At 35.3% G+C, this 20519-nt stretch overlaps 2 long non-coding RNA genes across 2 annotated transcripts in view; one reads left to right on the top strand and one right to left on the bottom strand.

Annotated features, from left to right (window-relative positions):
• LOC144366855 (uncharacterized) overlaps positions 1 to 20300 on the top strand; it is a 39998-nt gene extending 19698 nt beyond the window's left edge. The window contains exons 4-6 of the long non-coding RNA XR_013425998.1: positions 17553 to 17694; positions 19497 to 19559; positions 20052 to 20300. This is a non-coding gene — a long non-coding RNA (uncharacterized LOC144366855). The remainder of the gene's footprint in view (positions 1 to 17552; positions 17695 to 19496; positions 19560 to 20051) is intronic.
• LOC144366857 (uncharacterized) overlaps positions 15040 to 20519 on the bottom strand; it is a 35500-nt gene continuing 30020 nt past the window's right edge. Inside the window, exon 3 of the long non-coding RNA XR_013426001.1 lies at positions 15040 to 15253. This is a non-coding gene — a long non-coding RNA (uncharacterized LOC144366857). The remainder of the gene's footprint in view (positions 15254 to 20519) is intronic.

Genomic DNA, 20519 nt, shown 5'->3' with positions numbered 1-20519 from the left:
GAAATAAAGGATGAAGTAGATAGGAAAATCTGAGCAAATGCTTACTCAGGTGGCAAATAAGATGTAGGTAATAATAAAATAGCAAGCAGGATGGAGCAAAGGACACAAAACTGGATACTTGTATCCATGATATAAGAAACAGGAACGGGAATGGAATGGGAACATAAATGAAACTCACACTTGTGAAGTGCAGAGATTTGGAAAATGTGCACACCGTGAAATCTTCTAGTATGTGGATGGGAAAATAAAGATTCAAGTCTGTACTGTTATGTATCATTATTTTTTATTTTCTTTGTTTCAGTTTTATATTATTTGAACATTTTTTTATAAGTCCTAAAGTGTTATACAACTTTGGGTTAGCAGTGTTTTGTTTTGTTACGGAGCATGTTCGTGACAAGGGCCACTTGCTTGCTTGTCCTGTAGGCTTCTTGATGCCCTAGAAGTTATTTATTCATTTCTTAAAATTTCTATTTTATAACTAAGTAGAAAATAAGCAAGAGAATATGCCTCAATATGTAGCAGATATACTAATGTTTGATTAATAATCAAATTCATATTGGAAATACATTTAGAAGAAAAGCTGTCCTTGCAGAATTTTGCCCAGATTCCCTGTAATTGCTGAATTTTTAAAAACAGCATTTCAAAAATTGACTGAACATATGGAATTTTAATTTGTAACAGCCACAGCAAGATTGCAGCTTTCTTTTCTTTCAGATAGTCGAATGACTGTGACCATCTATAATATTTTGTAAAGTGTATTATACAAATATATACATATATGTCAATATGCATGCTTTGTGCTTAGGAATATATGGTTTGTGTGTCTGTATATAAGCACAAGTCATTATCACACAAAGTTCATTAATTGAATGACCTTAATGATAATCACATTAGCTGATGATTTCATTATGCCTTTATTTTTGCATGTACACTTAATCCTTATATGAATTCTTTTGAAGAGTATACTTTTATCCCTGTTTTTCCAATAAGGAAACTAAGGCCCAGAGAAGTTAGATAATTTGTCCCAGATCACCCAGCAGTTGAATATTGGAAATGATATTTGCATCCAGAATTATAGTTTCATATTCTAACCTCTTCACCAGTACTGCCTTTCAGCACATAGAGTTTAAGTAGGGCAGATCAAATTTTTGGCACAATTCAAAGAAATTTATATACTTGACTATTTGTATAGCATCAAGACAGCAATACAATATATTCCTTTAGAATACCATCTCTAAACAGACTACTCACGTTTAGGACCAGCGTATATTAATAGCCTACAATCAAATATATAAGTCAATAATATTTTATTAGAAATATATCCTGATTCAATAGGTCTTTAGTTATCCATCTATAGCTTTGCTGTTGTAGATTTTTAGGAAAAAGTAGGTGAGAACAAGAACAAAAATCCCTTAAGAACCCAGGAACTTTTAGCATCATAAGTATAGCAAAAAATAATAACTTAAACCTCCTTACAAAATAAGCTAGTAATAATTTCCTAGCCCCATAGTCCTTAATCTTTCTCCCACCTAAAGCATGCTAGCAAGTGGGTTCTTTGACATCCCTGCATTGTTGATTGCATTGTAGGTACAGGTTGGGCAGCATGCTAATTCTACTGCCCTGACTCTTCACATGGAATATTCTCATTGCTCCCAAATTATTGGTTCCATTTTACTTTCTGATCATCAGAACATTACTTAATACCACATGTTGAGCATAATTCCATGAATAATACATTGTTATTCCAGTGGGTTTCTTTCTGCATACACATATGCAGAAGACTGGAGAGTAGCAGGTTGATTATTACCTTGTTCCCTGTCTTCTTTCCGCTTTGGTATTTTAGATGTCATGATCCTAAAAAAGCATACAACGGTTAGATTTTGGATTTTAAAGATAGATATTTAAGAAAGATTAAGTTTTGGAAGTTTTTAAGCAGACAAGATGAAAAAAGGAGGGTGAGCTCTGCCGCAGTGGTGGGGTACAGGTGGATGCCACCTTTTCACATTGTCTCTGGTGCTTCTTTGCACTTTCTTCACTATGTATTTAGAGTGGGAGAATTTATTCACAAAAGTGCAGGTCCTTTTCCTTCTTGATAATGCAAGGCAGGTAGTTTCTTAGTGCTTTGCTTCTTTAGGTTCATATGTTTGACCAGGAATATGAATGCCCAAGGTTGTGGCGTGCCATAGTGGTTTCTGAACACGGATGTCAACGTTTAGCAGACTCGCAAGAGTGTGTGTTGTACCTGACTCAGCCAGCTGTGTTCTGTGTATGTATTTCTGATTATTTAAGTGTTAGCATTTGAAGCATGTGATGTTTTCAGATTGTTGGTGAGGACTAATCACATTCAGTGTATTCTTAAGTCACTTTGTTGATGATGTTTCTCCACTAAAATAAAGTAAGCATTAATTTAAAATTCCCAGTTAACACAAAAATTTCTGATTCCCCATTTTATTTTTCCATTAGGGAAAACACTAGAACGGTTTCTTTTCTTTTTTCCTCTCTTTCTTTTCTTTTTTTTTCTGAATTATCTCATAAGATTTTTTGTGTAAAAATGAAATATTTAAGGGTCTCTCCCTCCACCTTTTTTGTTTTTAAAAAAAACAAGAAAACATTGTGGTGTGTCTCTCAAGAGAAGCAGTTTGGTCAGCATCTTTTGATTTCTTTCCTTTCACTTAAAGCCAGAATTGAATTGATGTGTGATATAACCTTTATTTTTCTAGACTGATTTAGCTTCTTATGTTTGTTTCCAGTAATTGTAAAGTTTAATGTACATTTTTTTTTTCAAGCTTAAGCCTGGAAACCTCTTTCTCATTGAGTAGTACCTAGAAGTATCAAGCTTAGTAAGTCTAATTATAGTCCTCCTGATAACGTCATGGATACAGAAATTTCACTTTACCTAGTTTGAGCAGTAGAACATTATAATGTGGCCAGCTTGTATAGAAGACTGCATTTATACTTTCTGTCTGCTTATGTATTTGGTATAATATTATGTATTTGGTATAATATTGCTGCTTTCTGGGTTTAAAATGATAGGATATAAAATTGATCAATAAGATAACCATTAGCATAGCAAATTACAACTAAGGCTGTTGGAGGTACCTTATTGATATTATACCCGTGAAATGAATGTTGGCTGAAATAGTAAGACTGACTATATAATATTAATGTCAAATCCATGTTATAGACTAATGATCAGGGCTACCTGATGAGGCCTGGTGTGGAATAGAAAAGACCCCAGCTCCCAAAGATGGCACAACAGAAAGCAACAAAACCCTCTTTTAAGGTGCCCTTATACAGGGCGCATCTCCACAGCTAGCCCTTCTAGTCCTATTTTCTTGATCTCTTCTGTGGACTTACACTTTTCAGACCATGGAACACTTGTATTTAGATAATTTTAAATTAAATTGCATGTAACATACATTTGTAACATAATATGTAATAGAATTATCTTTCTTGGAATTTTTGTAGAAACTCAGAGCTGAAAATGTGATACAAATATTCCTTATTTTGAAGAGAAGTGCTAGACACAGCCCCAGAAAACTTAGAGAGGCTAGGTGGTCTATTGATCATCCCCCAACAGCTATATGAAAAATAGCTCAAGACTGATTACTGGTGTGTGTGTGTGCACCCGCGGACACACACACGGTGGAGGGAGGTGTTAGGGAGGGGGAGGGAATATTCCATATCTTGTATTCTTATATTTTGAAGCATTATGAGACTTGGAGAATTCTGCAGGCAGAGGGCTTACCTGAGCAGAAGGAATCAAGATATATTGTATGCAGTGGAGCAAGGATACTGAGTGTGCTTATGGTGGGTGCTGAACAGTTAGATAGCCGTGGTGGATTTGTTAAGACCTTGCCCAGGAAGCCTGCCTCTCTAGATAGAAGAGCCCGGGTGTCTAGGTCTTATGTTTAGGGGAGTCCTGGAGGTGAATCATAGGGTGCATGGTTGATGTCCAGGTGGAATGTAGTTTCAATTGCTCCCCGTGAAGAAGTCCCCACTAATGCAGCCCTAAGAATCTCACAGGAGGCCACTTGCCTCCCTGAAGGTTCAGATGCCACAAGTATGATGGTACTGGTTAAAACAAATTTATCTTTATTTTTACTCCTCATTCTCAGTGCTGGTGTGTGGGGAACCTAGAAAGAAAAGAGGAGGAAATGGGGGGTGAGAAAAATCAGGAATGTCTTTCCTAAGAAAGTTTCTGATCTGAGGTATAGGCATAGCCTAGGGAGCAGAGAGGGAAGCTTTTTATTTGACTCCATCTTTTCAGACTTAAAAATGAGACTGTAGAAATACTCAAAGGTGATGCAAGTAACTATACATTTTACATAAAATATTCTTCAGGAATGGGCCATAGAATTGGTCAGAGTATTTTGAGCAGAATATTAGAAGAAAAAAGTTAATTGTTGATTATTCCATGCTGATTTCAGTCTTGTAGATAAAGCACTTATGGATTTTCGAGAGATAAATGAGGGTTTTTTTATTTTGATAAACTTATTTTTGAGAATTTTCATTTCAATTCAGTAAATGTTTACTGAGCACCTAATACATTGCAGGCATTCTTCTATATATTTGGTGCATGTCAGTGAAAAAAAGCAAAGAAATCCCTGTCTTTTGTAGGGTCTACGTTCCAGGATGGGGAAAATGATGTTTTACAGTGTACTACAAGGTGATACGTCCTTGGGAAAAAATAAAGCACAGTCGGTGGTGGAGATGGAGATACAGTGGGAATGTGTTCTGAGCAGAGCCTTCAAGTATGTGAGGAAATGAGCTGCCCAGGTTTATGAGGGAAGAGTGTATCAACCAGAGAGAAGAGCTAATGTAAAGAGTATACGTGTGCCTGATATAGAAGGGACAGCTCAAAATGATCGAGAATTACTAAGACACTTGTCTGATGTGTGAGATGCCATGCATTTCATACAATACAGCCTTTGCATATAAAACAAGTAAACAAATAAAGGCAAATAGCAGGTGTTTGTTGGAAGATAGCCCAGGCTTCCTGTTTTCTCCTCCTAGTCTCCATCTTTGGGCAGAAGGGCAAATACGGTGATGTCAAGCTGTGGGGAAAGGACCAGATTCACAGGGCTGTCTTTGCAAGGAACCTATGCCCGCTGTTCTGGGACATCTGGGCAGCCATCCTGAGAGTAGTTCTTCACCATCTCTGTAAATTTCCTAGTCCTCGTTCACAGCCACCCTGGTTTTCATTTCATTCCCTGAACCACCAAACACCTGTCCTGCTAGGGGTCTGGTCATTGCTTCATTTACTGATGACAGATGTCACAATGTTCATATGACTGGGTTCTTCTTGTTACTGGGATCTCATTATCTTTGTCACCACCAGCATGGCCTCTTCTGACCTCCTAATCCAGGTTAGTTCACCTGTTCCCACACCCCACTCCACTATCTTTACTTTTTCTGGCATAATATTCTTAGTACTGGTGTGTGTGTGTGTGTGTGTGTGTGTGTGTGTGTGTGTGTGTGTGTTTGTGAAATTATTTTGCTTATTTTATGCATTTCCTTGTCAGTCCTTCATGAAAATATAAAATAATTAAAATAAAACTTTTTTATGTTCAGTACCATGAATCAGCAGTGCTTACATGGTAGTTCAGCAGAATAAATCCTCAAAAAATCATTTTATTTTTGTAGCATGGATAAATTATAGAAATGTCAAAACAGCATATATTGAATATTTACTTTGTGCTATAAATTGTGCTAAATACTATTCTGTAGCTTTCTTGTTTGAAGCATCTTGCTCACACTTTTGTCAAGGGTTTTTAGGGACATTTGTCCAACTCAGTTACCCAGTATTATAAAGCTAGTTAGTTAAGCCTTTCTTTGCCTCTGTAACCTTGTAACCATTGTACCACACAGCCATTAAGAGAGCTCTGCAGGGGTTGGTGTTGTAGCTGAATGGTAGCACGCTTGCCTAGCATGTGTGAGGCACTGAGTTCAATTCTCAGCACCACACATCAATAAATATAATAAAGGTCCACCAACAAATGAAAAAAAGAGTACTGCTGAGTCCCCAGTTTCTCTGCAGATCAGCACCTTAGAAGACCTATATTAGCCAGTACCCATACTTGGTAGTTTAATACTTACATTGTGCAAACTTGTTTATTTTGATGGTGGGGAATGGTATTTAGTAGAAATTAAAAGTGGCTGCCCTTAGACTAAATTGGGCCCATAGTTATCTGTGTTTGTCTGATGACCTTGGTTTTCTTCCTCAGTCAATATTCTGATATGCTTGGAAGGAACTTCTGAGCCACATCCACAGCCCTATTTTGTATTTCATTTAGAGATAGGGTCTCACTGAGTTACTTAGCGCCTCACTTTTTGCTGAGGCCGGCTTTGAACTTGAGATCCTCCTGTCTCAGCCTCTCTAGCTGCTGGGATTATAGGCCTGCACCACCATGCCCAAGTGAAATCTTGGCATGTCAAGTGAATCTTGCTTCCAGGAAAGTGAGATAGACTCCTAAAAACGACCACAGATACACTCTAACATGACTGTAAGTCTAGAATGCAAAATGAAGATACCCCTTTCCTATTCTAATGACTGAGCTCTGACCTGCCTGAGTTTGCTGGCGTGCCTGTGCTTCACTGTTGTCACTAGTGTCAGAATAAGAGACACTTCCGAGCTTCTGCTTATTTAAGCCCCTACAAATATCATTTAGGAATAATAAATTTAATGTTTATTTTTCAGAGATAAAACAAAAATATGCATGAATACTTTTAATATATTTAGAATACTAATTTTTGTTACATGATGGTCATTTGGTTTTTGTCCATATAAGCAATTGGTGTTGCATGACAGAATTTAAAAAAAAAATATTGTGTTGAGAAATATTGCTTGAATTTTCTAAGTATGAAGTACATATTCAGAAAACAAATCATGCAAATGGGCAATGGTTAGCAATTTCTTTTATCCTGTCAGACCTTAAAATTTAAAATTTTTCCTTTTTTATTCTTTTTAAATTTTTTTCTATCATGATTTATTTCTGCTAAGTTTTTTATATTAGAGTCCTTTCAGCTCTAGAAATTGAGTCCAAATTTTCATTATTTCATTTATTATTTACCACAAATCCTTCAAAAAGGAATATCATCTTTGATTTTTTTTTCTTGGGGAGGGTTACTGGGAATTGAAATCAGGGACACTGGAGTGCTGAGCCACATCCCTAGCCCTATTTTATATTTTTTTTAGAGATAGGGACTCACTGAGTTACTTAGCACCTCACATTTTTGCTGAGGCTGGCTTTGAACTTGAGATCCTCCTGTCTCAGTCTCCCTAGCTGCTGGGATTATAGACCTGCACCACTATGCCCAGCCCATCTTTGATATTTGATTGTAGATTCTAGACCTTTAGTTTGTTTCTCTCATTTTTTCAAAATTTATCTAAAATAAATTCTGTGACTTCACATGTATATATACACACATACACACATGCACACTGAATATTTTTTAGGGCATAATATTTTGCCAAGAGAAATAGTTGAATAATCTGTAATGCATAACTTCTAAAAATTTACTCCTGTTTGTACTTTTGTGAAGTCTTACATTGTGAACAAAGGTGGACTTAATTATAATTTAAATCACTGTGTTACCTCATTTGGTTACATTATTGGATTGTTAGGTTAATGTCTATAAAGTGCTTTGAGTTCTTATACAGGACTAGAGAGATTTATGCAAGTATGTGCACAATTTATGTGCAATTATGTATACTCCTTGGAAGAAAGAGTAAATGTCTTAAATATTTTATAGCACATATGGTCTCATTTGCCATATTATTGACAACAGGCTAAAGGTGAGAAGGATAGCATCTTATTAATCTTTATACCTCTTGTCCCCCCACAGCACCTGATACTTTTTAAAAGCTCTGTAAGCGTAAGAATCAAAGGGAACATGTCTTGTGTAATCATCAGTATCTGCGTCATTTATGATAGATTGCCCCAGCCTTTCTTTCTCATCTGGCTTTAACTCTTGTCTGAATATGTCTTCTCTCATTTATGTGGCATTTAAGTTTTCAGTTCTGTAATTACTTGATTGCTAAATCTTAAGGTCAACAAGTTGAACATTTAGCTAATACCCTGAGCAAATAACCTGACATCGCTTTTGACAGCAAGGGAATATACAGTCGATGCAGTATTTCAGAAAATTCTGACAACTGTTAGTCAGAGATCATTAATCAAGTAACTGAGATGCTGTAAAATTGGTATAAATTGCACAGAAATCAGGAATAAAAAGGCTTCATACCGTCTATGGCCAGCCTTTTAACCTTTCGAGGAATCTTAGCATTCCTGTTAACTGTGAATTTAATGTTTCTTCCGCTTCATGTGCTTAAGACACCCTCCCCCTTTTTTTATTACAGGTAATTTTCTGCATAAAGCAATCAGATAAAGCTGTATTTAAAAACTTTTAAATGTCTTTTATTAAATTATCATCACCATGTTATTTCAGTTAAATCTTTCTTTAGCTTTGTATAGTAGAGTGATTTCTATTTTATAGATAAAGAGACTGAGGCCCAGAAGGGTTAAGAAGGTTGCTCATAAATGGCACAGCTAACATACAAGCCAAGGCATATCTAGCCCCACAGTTCCAGCCATTCATCTTGGATGGAATCCAAATGTCAAATCATCCAGTCTGTATTTTGCCCATGTAGGAACCACCGAGAAGCACCCAGCTCTGTAATGTCATGAGGAGTTTACCTGGTGTTGACAGTGCAGGTGCCAGAGGTATAGATTTCTGTGTCCTTCGTGATAACAGGGACAGGAAATGGTGGGATCTGAGATAAGTCAATTAGGGTAGAAACCTGTCCAAAACAAACGGCAGGTGATTACTGGGAAGGACTGCAGCTGACAGCCTAACCTGGCAAGCAGTGGAACAGAGTGGCCTATTTTGTGCCAGTGTGGTCAGAAGTGCTTATTAAGCTACCAATTTATGCCCTGCTGTATACCATGAAAAAAAGAAAACTGGGAGAAAGGACCTTAAATATAGCTGTTCCCAGACAGTGGTGATATTCTTGATGTTCTATTAGAATCAGGATGTTTAAGTTCCCTATGAGGCATCTTTGCGAACATTCTGCTCTCTCTTTGCCATTAAGTTGTTAGCTCCTTGGAAACAGTGACCTTCCTATGGATCTTTGCAGTCCTTACTGTACCCATTATATCCCTCCTGTTTCATATTTTCTGAGTAAGTTTTCAATGAATGAATAATTCAGATTTACTGAATTTCATTCAATCTGTATGAAAGATACATCTAGTAGGTTTCTGCTACTTATGTGTACTTGGATAAAAAGGCCTCTATGTATTTGGGGAAGGTCATTCTTTGTGAGGCCTTTTTGTAGCTGTTGAACCAGTGCACAGGAAAGATCTCACCCCTGAGCCCTTAGCCAGTCAAGTGGCAGTAGCTAGCTCTTCCTCATCTGATTCTCCCACTTAAATCCCATGTCTAATTCAAATAGTATCTGAAGTGTAGTTTTAACTTTGCTTGCCTCCTTTTGGTCGGCATAGCTCTAGATAGGTCCTAACTTGTGGAAAACATTCTGAAATGAAAACAAATGCCACCAGTCTGTTCTAATCAGTTGAGAGTTCTGAAACAACATCCAATCAGAATTGAACTTCAGAGTGTAAGTCTAAATTGTCATTGTTATTGTGAGATTTTCCTAATAGGAAACAAAACAACAAGAACAACAACAAAAATACTTGTAATCCTCCCCCAAGTGCTTCCTCTTGATATCTGGAAACCACTTAATTTGTCAAATTGTAGGATAGTCAACCTGTTTACTTGGCTCTTGGAATTGAATGAGTGAGCTTGTGTGGTTAAGCACACAGTAGAACCCTGTGATTTCCTGAAATCAATAGGGGACCCACCATAGCTCTTCCCACACACTTTCATATGCCCACTTTCCCTGAAGAGGATTCCCAGCCACACAATTTAAAAAATTACTATTATTATTAGTAGTAGTAGTAGTAATAATAAAGAGGTACACAATTTTAAAAAATAGTACTAGTAGTAGTAGTAGTAATAATAATAACAACAACTACAATGACTTTCAGCCTTTCTCAGCCATTGTAATTCTGATGGTAATCTTGATGTTCATATGAGAATTAAGTCATTCAGCATGAGAACTCACTGCTCTTGATGTAGGCGTTTCCTTCCTTTACGTTATGTGTGAAAACTGAGTATTTCCCTGAGGAGCCCTCTGATAAATAGACTTGGTAATGTGGGATGAGTGAGTCCAGCTGAAAAAAATAATTCTAAATAGTATTTCTCTGATGATGGTATAATCAAACAAAAAATTTGTCTGTCCCTCTCCTTTTTCTGAGTCAAGCATGGTAGGAAACACAGTTCTAATATGCATAAAAACAAATTCTAACCATGTCTACAGGGGTTCTTTTATTTTCACAGGCCACTAAACATTAGTCTACCAAATAACTGGAGCAGAAACCTCATCTGATGAGATGCAGGATAGGTGTGGCTGCAAATGATGTTGAAAATACAGATTTTTTTCTTGCCTAATCAGTATTTTCAATGTTCTCTGTTCTTGTCTTTGCAAAGGATAAAACTTATTATTTTAAGACCTCCCCTATGGAGTTTTCTGAGAAAACCTTAATACTTTATCATGTCACTGTCTTTATAGCACTAAGAGCATGGATTTGTGAACATTTCAAAAAAAGTTTCTTAGTAATACACTGTCTTATCACTTGCTTCATATGTTTGCAATTATTTAGCTTTATGTTTAGAGCAGTTTTTAAGTTCACAGTAAAATTGAGCTGGTGTACAGAGACCCCCCCAAGCCCCTATCCCACCCCTCCACAATCTTCACCTCTATTTACATTCTGTGCCTCATGGGTGTATGTGTTATTATACTTGGTCAACCTCCATTGACACATCCTCATCCCAATGGTTTACTTAGGGTTCACCCTTGTTGTGTATATTCTTTGGGTTCTCACAAACAGACTGTGACTTTGCCATTGTTTTAATAATTATTTTAATAATGGCAAAGTCACCTTTATACAGAAGAATTTCATTGGCCTAAATATCCTCTGTGCTTTGCTTATCCCTTTCTTTCTTGTTTTGTATTTCTTTTTCTAACATTTTCCCCTAAAAGTTCCTTGGTTTCAGGGTCATGAATCTAAATTAGTTTTTAATTATATTTCTTTCCACCGAATAACACCCGATAAAAAGTGCTTGCTAAGCAAACCCAAGCTGCTGAGGGATGTCTCTGAGGGAGGATTTAAATACTGTCCTCATTGAGCCCAACTTCTGAAATCCATTCATATAGTTACGTGAACATATTTGGCTTCATATTTTTGTAGTAAAGAGTTACTAACTATTCTGTTTTTTTAAAATGGTTACACCTTCTTTAAATAAATCAGTACAGAATAGTATGAATGAAATCTGAACAATACTCCTACACCCTCTCATCCAAAATTATTGTTCTCTGTGTTTTATAAACATCAATATTTCTTAATGTGCACACATAGCCAGATCTTACTTTACACCATTATTTTTTCCACTTTAATTAGAAGTACTAAATTTAATTAATTTTAGGCTAATTAAGAAACAGAAGTAAAACAAAAAGACCAAAATTGTTAAATATTTGCCCCAAGATAAAGTCATATGTCTCCAAAGATAATAAAATTAGGAAAAATAAATAGGAATGATTGTCTGCTAACTATTCATTTCAATTTGGGGCAATATATTATAAAAGGGAAATAATTGTCTTTACAGTCTCACTATCTCCATGTTTTTGTTATATTATTTTTTAAACATCAAGGCAGGTCCCTCAGAAAACACAAGTCCCAGTTTTGTCCATTTTGAAGAGTCTTTATTTAACCAGTCGGTCTGCTCCCCACAGGACTATCACTGCCTCTGGGAGGAACAGCCCTGAGCCTGAGCATTTTAGGATATTTAAAGGCAAAAAAATTCATCTGGGTTGATGTAGCTGCAAGCAAGCTTGTACAGAAGCTGAATTGGGCAGTTAGTGAGACAATGCAATGGGTACATTGGCATTTCCCACAGGACTTTCCAGGTTGGCAGAGCAGCAAGCAAGCAGAAGGGAAGTGGGGATCAAAATGACTCTGTTCAGTACAAGTTAGAAAAAGGTTACTCATGTCTAGACAATCAATCTCTGACAAGGTACATTGACCAAGAAAAATGGAAACCAAAGAGTACAATTGTATAAGAATTGCTACTTTGTGTTGCCAAGTATGCTATGCTAGGTAACTATTAATGGGCACAGAGGTGGGGCTTTCCCATGGGAGAAGCATTTCTTACATGACATGGCGTCTCAAAGTAAAATGGAATGTGTTTGGTCATTAGCCATTTAGCCTGGCCCATAATAGGTGGATAACATTCGTATTTTATTGGTTTAACCTTAATGGCCATAGGTTGGTTTTTTTTTTTTTAAACCCTGGTACTGTATTTTAATGAATTCAGTGCTCCATTCCTATTTATGATGCAGTTTTTGTCTTCTTTTTCCCTTATTCTTTATGTTGAAAGCCCATTTTCCTCTCCCTCTGCGTTTGAGCTTGGTTTCAGAGACATTTCTCTCCATTTTCCCTGAGACAATAAAGAACCTCTTGGTTTTCAATCTGGCCTGTGTTTGGGCATTTCCCTTTGTTTGCCTGGTCTGCCTGACATTGTGCTCCTTTTTTCTCCTCCTCCTCCTCCTCCTCCACCTCCTCCACCTCCTCCTCCTCCTCCTCACATTTGTGCTCCTTTTTTCTGGATGGCATTGGAGAAGATAATGCTAAGATAATGCTAAGATAATGCTAAGTGAAATTAGCCAACCCCAACAAACAAATGCCATATATTTTCTCTGATATAAGGAGGCTTAGTCATAATGGGGTAAGGAAGGGAAACATGGAAAGAACTGATGAATTCTAGATAGGGCAGAGGAGTGGGAGGGAAAGAGGGTTAGCAAGGATGGTGGAATGTGATAGACATCATTATCCAAAGTACATATGAAGACACGAATTGGTGTCAACATACTTTATATACAACCAGATATAGGAAAAATTGTGGTATATGTGTGTAATAAGAATTGTAATGCATTCTGCTGTCATTTAAAAAAAAAAAAGACTTCATCAACCCTAGCCAGAGCAGTTAGGCAAAAAGAATAGGAAAAGAAGACCTCAAACTACTTCTATTTGCCAACGATATTCTATATTTAGAAGACCAAAAACACTGCACCAAAAAGCTTTTAGAAAATTCATAAATAAATTCAGCAAAGTAACAAGATATAAAATTAGCAGTCAATTGTGTTCCTATACACCAATGATGAATCAGCTGAAAGAGAAATTAGGAAAACTATCCCATTCACAATAGCCTCAAAAAAATAGTGGAAATCAATCTAACAATAGAGGTGAAAATCTTTAAAATGTAAACTGCAGAACACTAAAGAAAGAAATTGAAAAAGACCTTAGAAGATGCAAAGACCTCCCATGTTCTTGGATAGGCAGAATTAATACCATACAGATTTGATACAATTCCTACTAAAACTCCAATGGTGTTCTTCACAGAACTAGAAAAAGCAGTCATGAAATACATTTAGCAAAATAAGAGGCCCAGAATAGTCAAACTAATCTTTAGTGAGAAAAGTGACGCAGGAGGCATCACAATACCAGACTTTAAATTATAGTACAGAGCTACACTAACAAAAAGCATCAGCATAAAAATAGACATGATGACCAATAGAACAGAATAGAAGACACAGAGACAAACCCACACAAATACAGTTATCTTATATTAGATAAGGCACCAAAAACATACATTAAAGAAAATATAGCCTCTTCAATAAGTGGTGCTGAGAAAACTGGAAATCCATATACAGTAAATGAAATTTATCTCCTATCTCTCACCCTACACAAAACTCAATTCAAAGTAGATCAAGGACCTAAGCATTAAACCAGAGACCCTATAGCTACCAGAAGAAAATGTAGGCCTGCATCTCCATCATGTTGGCTTAGGAACAGACTTCCTCAGTAAGACTCCTAGAGCACAAGAAGTAAAATGAAGTATCAATAAATGGAATGGTATCCAACTAACAAGATTCTTTGCTTTTCTCCCAAGAATTGGAGAAAATCTTTTCCACTTGCACCTCAGAACATTAATATACTAAATATATAAAGAACTCAAAAAACAACCCAATCAATGAATGGGCACTAAATAGGCACTGAATAGGCACTTCACAGAATAGGCATTGAATAGGCATTTCTCAGAAGAAAAAAATATGAATTGTCAAAAGTATATAAAAATATTCAACATCTCTAGCAATTAATGAAATGCAAATCAAAACTACACTGAGATTCCATCTCACCCCAGTCAGAATGGCAATTATCAAGAATACAAGTAACAGTAAATGTTGGCAAGGAAATTGCTAGTGGGACTGCAAATTGCTGTAACCACCATAGAAAACAGTATGAAGATTCCTCAGAAAACTTGGAATGGAATCACCAATTGACCCGTTATCCTCAGAATATACCCAAAGGACTTGAAATCAGCATGTTATAGTAAAAGCCACATCAATGTTTATAGTAACTCAATTCACAGTATCTAAGCTATTGAACCAACCTAGATGCCCTTCAACAGATGGATAGATAAAGCAAATGTATAGTATTACTAAGCCATAAAGAAGAATGAAATTGTGGCATTTACGGTAAATGGATGGAACTATTTACTATCATGTTAAGTGAAATAAGCCAATCCTAGAAAACCAAAGGCCAAATGTTCCGTCTGATATGTGAATGCTAACACATAATAAGGAGGGGGAGGAGGGAAGAATAGAAGCATTAGATTACACAAATGGAAATGAAGGAAAGGGTGGGGGATGGAAATAGGAAAGACAGTAGAATGCATCAGACATAACTTTTCTGTTATATATGAGTACACAGCCAGTGAAACTCCACATCCTACACAACCACAAGAATGGGATTCTAATTAGAATAAGTTATACTCTGTGTATGTATAATATGTCAAAATAGACTGTACTATCATATATATATATATATATATATATATATATATATATATAATTTTAAAAATCTTTTTTGGAAAGTGGGGTACCAGGGACTGAACTCAGGGGCATTTCACCACTGAGCTACATCCCCAGCCCTATTTTCTATTTTATTTAGAGACATGGTCTCACTGAGTTGCTTAGCACCTCACTTTTGCTGAGGCTGCCTTTGATCTTGTGATCCTCCTGTCTGAGCCTCCCAATCTGCTGGAATTACAGGCGTGGCACTACTGAACCTGGCTAAAATTTAAAAAAAAATAAAAATATTTTAAAGAACAACATCAGATTTAAGTACTACTACTTTGCTACACATATAAGATACTTCTGGTGGTCCTAGAGCTGGAGATTTTTTTTTTAACTCAAGCATATAATAATAGAAGAAAACTTTCCTATCCAAATTTCAGGAATTTCCTGTTTCTTTAAGGATTAAATACATTTTTATGGGGCATTTTAGATTTGCTACATCTTGGTTTCTATGTCCTTTCCCCTTTTTATTCCAATTATACCCTGCTTGAACTCTCAGCATCATGATTTCAACCTGGTACCTGTGTCCCAGATATGTCACAGCATTTCTTGCTTCATTGCCTGGACTAATTGTATTCCTCTTTCTTGCCACTTGTTCAAATACTACCTTTTTTCAGGACCGAACTAGGTCTCCTTTTGCCTACAAAGCCTTCATACTTCATACTTCATACCTGGATCAGGTAACCAATAGCTCACCTTCTCTTCCTGGAGCCTCTAGTGTCTCTCCACTCATTTACTACTTAGTCTCTACTGTCTGGTATGCTAACTTCTCTTTTATGTCCATGTCTTTTCTTTTTGATTGGATTGTAAATTCCATGAGGTTACTGGTGTTTTCCCCTCTCCCCACTCCTCCCCCCTCTTCTCTCTAGTATTGGGGATTGAACCCAGGGTCACTCGACCACTGAGCCACATCCCAGCCCTTTTCGTATTTCATTTTGAGACAGGGTCTCCCTAAGTTGCTTATTGCCTTAGTGAGTTGCTGAGGCTGCCTTTGAATTTAGGATCCTGCCTCAGCCTCCTAAGTTGCTGGGGTTACAGGCATGCACCAATGCACCTGGCTCAAGTGTTCTCTTTATTTTATTTTTGGTTTTATTTAATATTTTACAGATTATCAGAGTAATACATGCTTGTTGTAACAATTGAAACAATACATGAAAAATATTAAACTGTTGAACCAGGCACTATTTAAGCACTTTAAAATATTAACTCATTTACTCTCAGCAACAAATCAACAAAATATGTATCACTAAAAAATATTTTTAAGTAGTTGTCAGTGTTATCTATATTTTACAGATGATAGAAATAGGTTGCAGAGAAATAAATATCAGGAACTTTCCACCATACATTGTAAATAAAGTTTTGTTGGAACATAATCTACTCCTATTCAATTAAGAGTGTCCACAGCTTCCTACATGATAAAATGGCAAAATCAACTGCAAAACCTAAAGTATTTACTATGAAGCCCTTTGACAGAAAAACTTTCTTACCTATGACCAAGACCATACAGTTTTCTAGTAACAGAATAAGGACTTAAACCTGAATCTTTGACTGTACTGTCCATCCCCTTAATCATTCTACTATACTCCCTTACTGTTATCCTTCTACCCTCTAATCACCCTCCGAGGTTATGCTGTTAAGAACTTCACCTGCTTATTTCTACACCTTTTTCCTTGCTGTTACAAATGTGTACAATTATCTGTGAATATATATACATACACACACACACACACACACACACACACACACACACACACTCACACATGCACATACTTATTCATGCCTAAAAGAAAGTTATCTAACACATGCATTTTTTTTCTCTGAGGGATATCACAGGAACGTAGGAATCAATCAGCATTTCCTTATGCATGGGGGCATTTTAAATAGCAAAATCATAAAAGGAAGCCCAAAAGGGTTAAATGATTCGACACTAAGTAGAGTTAAGAAAAGTACACATGTTTACAGCATGATAGCTGAACTGAGAAGAAAGAGAGTGGATTTATTTCAGCTATCATGCTGTAAACATGGTAACATGAGCTTCAGATGACAAATTTGTTGCTGCCCTATGCATATCTGTAAATGATTGCAAAAATGAAAAATTGTTGGTTCTGGATTTACTAATAAATTGTAGTGACTAAGAAAGTATACAAATGTGCAACCTACTAATAACAAGAATCGAACGTAGTGCCTAAGAAAGTATACAAATGTGCAACCTACTAATAACAAGAATCGAACGTAGTGCCTCACACGTGCCAGAAAAGTGCACCTCTGCTGACCACAGCCCCAGCTCCTTTTTCCCCCTTTCGAAATGTTGGGGATTGAACCTCTCAAGTTAGGCAAGTGCTCTAGCACTGACTACATAATATAATGCAATATAAAGCCCTTTTTCCATTTTATTACCTCTAAATGTATCAAACTTGAAATAAAATAACTTTCTATCCTAGCTATGATAATAGTATGGTTGGTGGGATGAATATATTTAAAAATACTAATTTTTTTCACCTTATTTTTTTTCTAGGAAACAATTTTTCCATCCCAAATTACTAATGAGCATGAGACACTGATAACGGTGAAGAAACTTTTTGCTACTTCTAGCTCATGCATAAGATACCTAAGGGGCCTGTTCCCAGAGAGTTCTTATGGAGAAAGCCATTTGGATGGTAAAATTTAATTAAAATAGTTGCTTTGGTTGTTATAGCCATTTTCTCAATTTAGCAGGAGTAAATTCATTTCTCACAATGTACTAATTGCAACTCATGAGTCTACAAGACTAAATTGCTAATCCATTTTCCATTTTAATTTCACTATTTTAGTGGTTTTTCTTAAAAGAAACATTAATTTTTGACAAGTCACAAATGAAAAAAATATATCTGTATGGACAAGCGTAGTAGTATTTCTAAGCTATACCTGTAAAATAATAGCCAGAACAAAATCTGATGCTAAAGATTCACTTTAGTCTTCACTTTATTTGAATTTGTTCTTTGAGAAAGTTCAAAGGAATCAGGTGAAAAACTCTGTTCCCTATTAACATATATAACTATGCTGGGGGAAAAGGGCAAATCTATTTGTTGATTTTTAAGGATATTTAGACAAATTACTATTCTTACTAGTTCTGTCTTTTTCTCAATTGCCAATTTCACTCCTTTTGTTTCTTGTGCCCTTAAACATATCACCTTATTGCCTTGTATCATAAGCTATTTCTGGCTCCTTTCCTTCCTTCATATTAAAAAAATGTACCTGGGATTCTTCAGTTTTTCAAAATATTAGTGTCTTTTTTTTAAAAGCTGGAATTTGAATCTTTTTTGGTTTGTTATAAAAATGGGAACTGTCATTTGGAAAATTAATAAGTTTCCTTGTTAAGAGGTTATTTTTTTAATCTAAATTTAACTCTCTCACATTCATATTTTATGGCATAACTTAGCCTTATCCCAATTGAATTTTTAAGTAGTATTTAATTTTCAATGGAAGCATCAGTGAAATGCAGGTGTACTGTAAAAATGTCAGCATGATATTGTGATCATGATAACTTGTATTATATGATATTTTTTTTTAAAAATATGGTATATAAATCTGTAGTAGTAAATGTTTATATATAGCATCTCATTACAGTTTCTTCTCGTATTTATAATATGGAATTGTGAAGGAAATGTTTTAGGTAATTAAGCACTTACTATATGTCAGTCACTATCCTAGACATGGGGGTAAAACCATTCCTTTGACAGTTATAGTAGAGATTTTGTCTCCTTCTCACCATTTGTACTTAAAGTAACCCACATTATTAAAATGCTCAATTCTCCTATATCATTTTCTTTCTAATAATTTTTAAATGTTATGCCAACCTGGAATGATTTTCATATTCTTCAATTGAAGAAGAGATGATGTCTATTTTAGGGTAGGAAAACAATATGAAAAGGTAGTTGACTCATACAAAATTATAACAAATCAGTGATTGACTTTTGACTGATCTTAATCAAGACACTTTTAATATAATATTTATTTTCTTCCCTAAACACTTGCTTTATTACCAAACATTATTTCCATCTGAAACCCAAGTATTTAGGGAAGAAAAGAATCTTGAGAATAATCCATGCAAATATTTTTCATTTTTATTAAGTGAGATGGAGAGAAATGAGATTGAGGTGTATGTTTTAAATTAGTAAATAGAGTTAATCTCAATACTATGATTACTTAAAATTGAAAAGAAGTAAAGAAGTAACAAATTAATTTTTCAATCCAGTTTTTCTGTGTTGAAAACATGAAAGACTGCTAAACTGTCATCAAATTGGGACTAATATAATTATCAAAATAGGATTTATTTTTAAAATGATATTTGGAGATTCAAAATGTTTTATAGGCCATAAAGCTAAATAAGTTATTTAACTAAAATAATGGAAAAATCCTAGAATGGACATTCTCAGTACTGTACTCAGAAGATGAAAATAGACTGTTTCTATTTTTATAGATCTCAGTTTAAAAATTTTTTGAGAAGACAAAAATGTCCTGGGTCACTGCACATTATCAAATGGTAAGTAACTGAAATTTCAAAAATTGAACAAATTTTTATAATAGCTGAAATTACCCATTAGATTTGATTTAGTATGATCATTTCCTTAAAACCATTTCTTTCTTTAAAATTTTTTTTTCTAGAAATTTGTTGTATTCTTCAATAATACTTTAAGATTATTTTAAAATACTGATTTGTTTTCAAAAGAAAATAAACTTGTATTAAGAAAAACATCAAGATTTGTTTATTATCATTTGTACCTCAGTGTAATAAACATTATGAGAGAAAAAAAAAGTTGTTCCACTGCCTTAGAATTGCTTAAAGTTCTAAAAGCATTTAAAAGATGTTGGAAGATTTAAAAATAATTAAATAGGAAAGGTATAATGGTTATCAATTCAATATATTTAAAAGCAGAGAAAGGGTAAACTACTTCTGTACTTGGCAATATTTTTGACTCTTTTTTTTTTTTTTTCATGTGGTCCAAATTGACATCAAACGTTTATTTCTTGACAGGAATCAAGGCTGTTTTGATGCTTTGGAGAAGAGATACGTAAGAGTGTTTTTAAATCTTTACCAGGGTCACACTCATCTTTTATCTCAACAAAGTTTAGACTTTTATCTTATATTTTATTTTGTTGTGTTTAACAGTGTATCAGTACCTACGTTTGCATTCACAAACCAGTTTCCCTTTACTTTATGTCTTTGTTGTCCAATTGATGTCTCCTTTATGACAATTAGAAGTGAAACCCTCATTTTTTTTTTCATATGTGTATTTTTGACCACAGAATTTCCTCTGAAGTCACTGGAAGGTATCCACAGGATGTGGGATAGGTGAGGCAAGAATCTGATAGTTAACACATTGAACATATTCAAAATAGTGGTGATTCATTTGCAGATATGAAAGGAAAAAATTACTTGAATAATTGATTTTTATTTTTAGTTATTTTGGTAACTGTGTTCGATTAATCTATGTAACCTTTT

The sequence above is a fragment of the Ictidomys tridecemlineatus genome, chromosome 9 (assembly GCF_052094955.1).
Source record: "Ictidomys tridecemlineatus isolate mIctTri1 chromosome 9, mIctTri1.hap1, whole genome shotgun sequence".
NCBI classification, from domain to species: Eukaryota; Metazoa; Chordata; class Mammalia; order Rodentia; family Sciuridae; genus Ictidomys; species Ictidomys tridecemlineatus.
The sequence above is the reverse complement of the archived record's forward strand: the minus strand, read 5'-3'. Positions and strand labels throughout refer to the sequence as shown.